Here is a 7,730-nt window from a genome sequence, read left to right as displayed (position 1 = left end):
TATGCTATTGTGGTCAGACTTAGAGAAGATTGTTTATTTTATTGAACATACAGTTCCTTGGGAAGACAGAGTTGAAGTAGCTAATGAGCTTAAGAAAGCGAAGTATGCTGAGATGGCTGAAGAGGCAGCACAGAGAGGCTGGAGTTCGCGACTAAGGCCTATTGAAATCGGTGCACGGGGGTTTGTTGCTAGATCTGCTATTAGCTTGCTGACTGAACTGGGTATTTGTGGACGAAGTCTGAGGCAGGCGGTTAGTTACATGTCCGTGGCAGCAGAACGAGCAAGTGAATGGCTGTGGGTAAGGAGAAAACATACTTCCTGGGGTGCAAGCTGAGGTAAGCCAGCTGTGCTAACGTGAGCTAATATGCCAACGTGTTTGTGTGGTCAGGGTTAGGGGTAGGGCTAGGGGTACGATGCAGGAAAGAGTGTTTAGATGCTTTAAATGTGGCAATGTGGTGGCAGCATTGAGGGGGGTGAATCCAGGACGCTGGTTTCATTGTTAAGCCTTCAGGAGGTGTCGTGGGCCTAACTTAAACGAAACATCTGTGAAAGAGGGTGCCCACTTGATAACCCCAATGATATTCTGCTTACTGCTTACTGCTGTATTTACTGCTGTTAATTGGGCTAGTTGTCCCGTGTTTTTTCACCTTTGGTTGGTAGCTCAGTAGCCAGCGTGCTTATAAAGTTGGTTTGGACAGGGGCTTCTGAATATGTGTTTTCCTTGGATTTTGGCACAAGGGATTATAACATCTGATCCTGTGTATTAATGAATTAGTATGAACCATATTTTGTAATGAAAAATAAATTATGCACTATGCAGTCATTCGAACAAGAAGAGCTTTGAATCTTGTGTAGATTATTTAAGTTAAATTTTGCCGGTTATAGTGACATGAATTTATTTATATTTTTACAGCCTAAGGCCAAGAAGAAAATGTCCCTAAAAGTCCCTAAAAATGACTCGATGACAGAGGTGACCAAAAATGATTTGGATGGTAAATTTTTCTTTGTCAACTTTCAAGTAACTTCAATACCTAAATAATTAGCTTGTCCAAATGTGTTTAAACATTGAAAGTCCTCTATTCATATGTTGATTTTGTTGTACCTATGCCATACTGTAGGTCCTGAAGTTGAAGGAAGCTCTGCTCCAAGTCAGCAGCAGCAGCATAAGCAGCATTGGATCAGGTAATGATTTCTCATTTTCTAGCAGTGTATCTTAGCAGAGTTTCATTTTTGCTAGGGATTTTTCCTGCCTGAGATTAAAGTTGTTGGCAGATTTTGTCAGTATACATGTGCTTACAAATCAAGTTGAGGCAGCCGCACACACCATATCTGGTCCACTACCTTTGTTACATGCATGTCATTCTCTCTCACTCACTCACTCACTCACTCAATACTGTCAAATCATAATATTTTTTGTATCCTGCTCTCATTTTTGTTTTTAAGGATCAATCTCCAAAGTGGAGTTCCTAGAAGCAAGGATCCAATGGCAAGAAAAAATAATAAAGGATCTTGAGCAAGAGCGCAATTTCTTGCGTGAGCAAATCATGGGAAAGAAGAAATCATGTGAGTGATTTGGGAGCAACTTGTATCTGCAAAATGTAATGTAATTGTAATGAAAGGTGTGATATGTCTTCATAACAATCTGATCTTTGTCTCATCTATCCTCCTATTTGATCAAAGCTCAACCAAAAGTATTTACTTTGGAGGACGACGACGAGGATGACGATGGTAACATGGATGAAGATGACGTCATTCCCCCATCTTCTCCAAACATCAGTGAGTCCTCGGACAGTGATGTTGTCATCCAAAGACGGAAGAAACGTTGGACACAGCCACCTGCATCTGCAACTGTGGCTGTGCTTGGAAAAGCTCATGTGAGAGGTAAGAATGGCATAACTTGAACCACCTGCCCTGTTAGCAACAAGTGGTCATGAAAAGTAATTATTAATAAAAGCATTGGAAGAGCTGTTAAAAATATATGTTCTGAAGTAATTATGAGGCAAAAATACAGATCTTCAGTTCTAGAGTCTGAATATACTAGGAATTTGATGATAAATAAAAATTAAATGTCTAAAGTAAAAAATGTGGCTTTCATCAAGAATAAAGCTCCATTTTATTTTGCAGCATTCACACTAACTAGTTGATGAAATATTAAAGACTTAAGTGATCTGCTTTGTTCAGTTAAAGATCGGTTGTATTGTATTGGAAACGTGAAATATTAACCTGTGCAGATTTAGTTATATCCTTGTTAGTGCACAGGGGAAATAAATCACCTGATGCAGTAATTATAGAGCAAGTTTAGGCTGTGAAAGTGCAATGTTTGTACAGTTCAGTACATTTGTTCTAAGCTTTGACAAGTGTAGTTTAGCTGATGAAGAGCAAGTTCATGTTGAGCTGTGCAGGTTTTATATTTTTTAGATTGTGCAATTTATTGTATTTTTGTACTTAATATTGTGCAGTATTTTATATTGTGTTTTTTTTAAGCAGGCAGATTTTGGTTAAAGGATCACACAGATGTTCAACAATAGAGTACCTGTATTATCATACAGTATGACCTGCTTATACATTTGATACCATATTGTATGACATGTTTATAAACATTGATACTTGTCAGTGTTTGAATTTTCAGGCAGTATTTGTTGTCAGCCTTGGGAAAACCTGAACCAGTGGTTTAATAAATGAGGTATTTGTACTTGCTGTCTTTGTTATTCTACCACTGAATGAGAGGGAACCTATAGATAGATCCATTTTTTTCAAAGGTGTAACCCATCGCTTGTTCATTGCAGTAGTTATGTGCTATAATATATTAACTAAGTGTAAAAAGGAGGCAACTTTAGATTAGGGAACATGTGTTGGTTAATAAGTGTTCAATTACTAGTGAATTAGTAATGATCAAGATGTCACTTTAGTATGGGGAACATATTCTAAGTAACAAAGACTTAATTTAGAGTTATTTGGACACTATTAACACTTGTAGTTTTGTGTATTTTTTATGTAAGAACAGACCATATTCATTAAGTGTTATTAAGGGAGAATAACTATTCTTGTGGTACTACCACCTTATAAAGTCCATACTAAGCAAAGCATATTAAGATCATAATTCATATGCAACAACTTCCTTACTTACTGCTAATAAGCCATAATTCTGAGGTTATTGAGGGAAAACTCTTAGTTAATGGCTTACTGGTTGTATAATAAGTACTTAATAATGACTAATTAAAAGCCAATATGTTACTAATTTGCATGCTAATAAGCAACTATTTAATGGTGAATAGGTGTACCTTAATATAAAGTGTTACCAAAAACTCATTCTTTTCTGGATGAAGGGCAAAAACCTGGGCATAAGACAGCCATCTAATGTCATCTCAGCTATATCATCTAACTGATTGCTCTCCGTCCCCATATTCCATCTGAATTTGCCCGAAAACCACGAGAGCTGACAGAGATAGAAAGATGGAAGGCTACAGAACTAAGGCAGTTCATGATTTACAGTGGACCTGTGGTCCTAAAGCACAATCTACCAGAAGAGATTTTTGAGAACTTCCTGTTTTCCGTGGGTGTGTTCTTATTACTCAGCCCCAACCTCTTTGCACCCATGATTGATTTTGCCAATAGAGTCCCAACAGCCTTTGTTAAAAGCTTTGGAGATTTATATGGTCAAGGAGAAATTGTATTTACAGTTCATCAGGTGATACATCTAGCTGATGTGTACAAACAGTTTGGTGCCCTTGACCGTGTCTCTGCATTTCCTTATGAAAACTTCCTTGGAAAAGTTAAAAAAATGTTGCGAAATCCTCAACTACCATTACAACAGGTAGTCAAGAGACTGTCAGAGGTGCATCAAACTGTTACTCCACCTCCAAGTAAGCCACCCCTTTTGTACGACATACACCAGGATGGTCCTTTGCCTCTGCAATTCAGTACTGCCAAACAGTACAGAAAGGTAGCAACAACAGATTTTTGCCTGTCAACAAAGACTGGGAACAACTGCATAGCAGTAGGACAGGATATTGGACTGGTCCAAAACATTGTGCTATCCTCTGGTTCAGTCTTCATCATCTACAGACGATTTGGGTACAAGGAATCCCATTTCACATATCCCTGCCCCTCCTCTCGAATAGGCTGTTTTCAGGTCCATACGTTGGTCGATGATCTTGAGGTTGAGATGTGTGCTTTTTCCAGACCAAGACCATTATGTTTGCCATCCCTCTTCTTCACCAATCCTAATTCCTTGTCTTCTGCAATCCAAAAAATAAAGAAAAAAAAGATTTTTTGTTATTGAACTTTTCTTAAAAGTCCTAAAATCGAATTAATGAACGAAAAAAAAACAAAAAAAACGATATACACAAATAGCCCAAAAATATATATCTGAGTGGTGACAAACTGCTGTGAATCAGCTGTGAATGATCTGAGTAGTTAGAGTGCTTCAGCTGAGTAGCATTGTATACTCTTCCTGCGAAGTGCTTTCTTTTTCTTTCTATTTTTTTTGTCTTTGTGAAGGTAATTCTGGGGAGGGGGCATTTGCCTCGAGCCCGGCAAGCCTTTGAAGATAGTTAAGCTGGTGTATGCAGTTCTCTCACCACTTATGATAGTGATTCAATTTTCAATTAAATTGTATTGTATAGCCCTTAATCACCATTACAGTCTCAAAGGGCTTAACAGGCCAAATATTTCTGAGACTGATCAACTGTGATCACTGTTGATCTTGCAACATACACACTATGTTATATATAACAACAATGACTGATATATAGGCCAAATATATTTCTACAGCTTATTTTTCATACTCAAAACACAGCGATTTTTTTTTTCTTTCATTCACCTCATTGACAGATGGCACAAGTGTGGAAGGTCGTCGAACTCAAAGATAGGAGCACTACCATAGTGCCAAGCAGCTGGTTGGAGGTGGCAGGGGAGTCATGGAATTGTTTCTGGCCTCGTAGTTCTTATGATCATATCCGCCTCCAGAAGGCAGTCACGCACCACCTTCCTCCAGGTGCAGCGTGGGACGTGCCCGGTGACGTGAGGGTCTTGGATAGCTGTGGTAAGGAAAAATGCTGCATATGAAAATGTTTCCATAAGATTCAACTTGCTAAATGTCACTAATGCATGCCATTCACTTTCAGCAACATATGTTAAGGCAAAGGACTACCTGAAAAGTCCTTACAGTGCTTAACATCAGACATACAGTCAGAGGCTGAAGACCCTATCAGAAGGAAAAGAAGGTAAAAAACAAAAATGTTCTCCTCTCCAGAGGTGAATGGGGCCACACATTCCCGCTATCCATCAGACCCTCCCAACCCTCTAAGCCCCTTCCTTGTGTTGGGAAAAATAACCTGCTGAGTAGCACATGTACATTACAAATATAGCTAACTCCTACCCTAGCCTGATGAGCACATCACATGGCAGTCACATTACAATATAGTCAACTCTTGCTCTAAACTTTTAACACAAACATGATAATATAGTCAGGTCAAGGCCAGAGCCAAGGCCCCATTTCCCAAGCAGGCAAATGGTAGACACTCAGACAATGCACCAGTCATCCTCAAGAACGGGAGAGCCACATTAAATTATCACACAGGAGACACTTCGGGGGGGCACTCCCCCGTTTTAATTTATCACACAGGAGACATTTCGAAGCTCTCCCTCGTTAGGAGGAACACAAGGGTTACACATGCATCCCAGGGCCTGGGAGCCAAGGCCAAGCAAAAACACACAGAACCACACACACCTCAAACGACACCTCATCGAGAGGAGGATACAGCATAAAACTGTATCACACAGGACTCTGGACCTTCTTCTGGAGCAGACCTTCCACAGAGGCGAAGCTCTGGACGAACCATCAGCGCTGATTAGGGACTTAGACATATTCGATCTCTCACGCTTTATGACTCTGTATAACCGTTGCCACTTTACTTAATAAATCCAAGGTCCTCGTGCCGACAGACTTTATTACCTCTCCGTCTCATTTTATCTGGTCCAGTAACTAGACAGACCGTTTTTCCCCTCAATTTGGTGAACCCGACGTGATCTTTCGTTGAATTGAACCGCAACTGGGAAACGAGAGACGGAGAGCGGCACGACCTCGGGACCCCGGAGCACCGGACCGATTCCTGCAGTCTCACCTCGCGGCTGCCCAAAAAGGTAGGCAGAACCTGTTGATAAAATCCAAACTCTGCATAGTTATATAGGAACCACATTAGGAGGTGAGACTGTGAGAGCGTTTCGCTACGGGATATCTCGTGGGGACGAATAGGACTGCATCCCAGCATTTCCCCATAAACCCGATTGACCCTGAACGCGTGACACATCGAATATCGGCTCGTTGCATGGTGAAAGAATACCCTCGAGACCATAGGGCCTATAAGAATCGGGCATAGTGATACAAGACTACCGATGGCCAAGTAATGGATGTGTAATCAATACACTTATGTCTTAAAGGGGGTTAGAGTCCCTCGGGTGGGGTTAGAGTCCCCACCTATGTCTTAAGGGGGTTAGAGTCCCCACCTATGTCTTAAGGGGGTTAGAGTCCCTCGGGTGGGGTTAGAGTCCCCACCTATGTCTTAAAGGGGGTTAGAGTCCCTCGGGTGGGGTTAGAGTCCCCACCTATGTCTTAAGGGGGTTAGAGTCCCTCGGGTGGGGTTAGAGTCCCCACCTATGTCTTAAAGGGGGTTAGAGTCCCTCGGGTGGGGTTAGAGTCCCCACCTATGTCTTAAAGGGGGTTAGAGTCCCTCGGGTGGGGTTAGAGTCCCCACCTATGTCTTAAAGGGGGTTAGAGTCCCTCGGGGGGGGTTAGAGTCCCCTTCTTTGTTTGTGTATTAAATAATTCTATGTGGTAAGAAGGTTAGAGTCCTTTATCAGGGTTAGAGTCCCTTTGCAGAGGAAACGGTATGCCTGGGGCATGAGTGACACACAGAGAGAATAAGATAAACTAGGCTCGTTGCGTGGTGAAAGAACACCCTCGAGGCCTAAGGCTCGCCGCCCTTGATAAGTGAATCTGAGGTGCCCGAAGAAGCACAACGATTTCTTGGCCATATATTCATAGCATATGCGGGGACTGACGGACAGACACCTGAACTGACGCAGACTAGGGATAGCAGAGACCTCTCACCCCCACCTTCACGACCAGAGAGCAAGTGCGTGTGAATGGAGTCCAGAACGAGAGTCAGCGTGGGTGGAAGAATAGGAGAGCATGGGTGAGAGAGAGACAGAGAGACAGTGCGAGCATGGGTGAGAGAGAGACAGAGAGACAGTGTGTGTATGCGCGTGTGAGAGGGAGACAGAATGAGAGGAGCCGTGTGTGAAGTCAGTGTGAATGTGCGTTTGTGGAGAGGGAGCGAGAGAGATAGCAAGGAGAGATAGCAAGGAGAGCTAAAGTCGGAGGACGATCGAGAGGGACCATTTTCCCTCTAGACAGTTGGAGGTGGCGATAGAGTGCTTGTTTTTCTAACAATGAACGGTTGTTTCAGGACCACGAGAAGGGACTCTGTATGGTTTTCAGGCCCAGAGTGTAATTCCCCTTTCCCATATGTGTAGTCCCTCCCATTGTGAGGTCCCCGTCCACCATATTTGACGTCCTCCATACGCCACCTCAATGTTGTAGTTCCCCTCCCTAGAATTGTATGGAAGTTAGAACCTGTATGAGGGTGAGTTGGTTCGGCCTGACGAGGCCTGTACCATTTCGGTGGTCCAGCTTCGTAGTTTTGGTGTATATAGAACATTGGAAAAGT

General features: G+C 42.2%; 1 long non-coding RNA gene across 1 annotated transcript; it reads left to right on the top strand.

The window, feature by feature from the left end:
- On the top strand, positions 1-1,151 carry LOC130405467 (uncharacterized). The gene is made up of 3 exons (XR_008904343.1): positions 1-335; positions 914-992; positions 1,119-1,151. It is a non-coding gene; the product is annotated as an uncharacterized LOC130405467 (long non-coding RNA).
- Positions 1,152-7,730: the final 6,579 nt, after the last annotated feature.

This window comes from Gadus chalcogrammus, chromosome 16, assembly GCF_026213295.1.
Source record: "Gadus chalcogrammus isolate NIFS_2021 chromosome 16, NIFS_Gcha_1.0, whole genome shotgun sequence".
Lineage (NCBI taxonomy): Eukaryota > Metazoa > Chordata > Actinopteri > Gadiformes > Gadidae > Gadus > Gadus chalcogrammus.
Note: the sequence above shows the minus strand (reverse complement) of the source record. Positions and strands in the feature narration are given on the sequence as shown.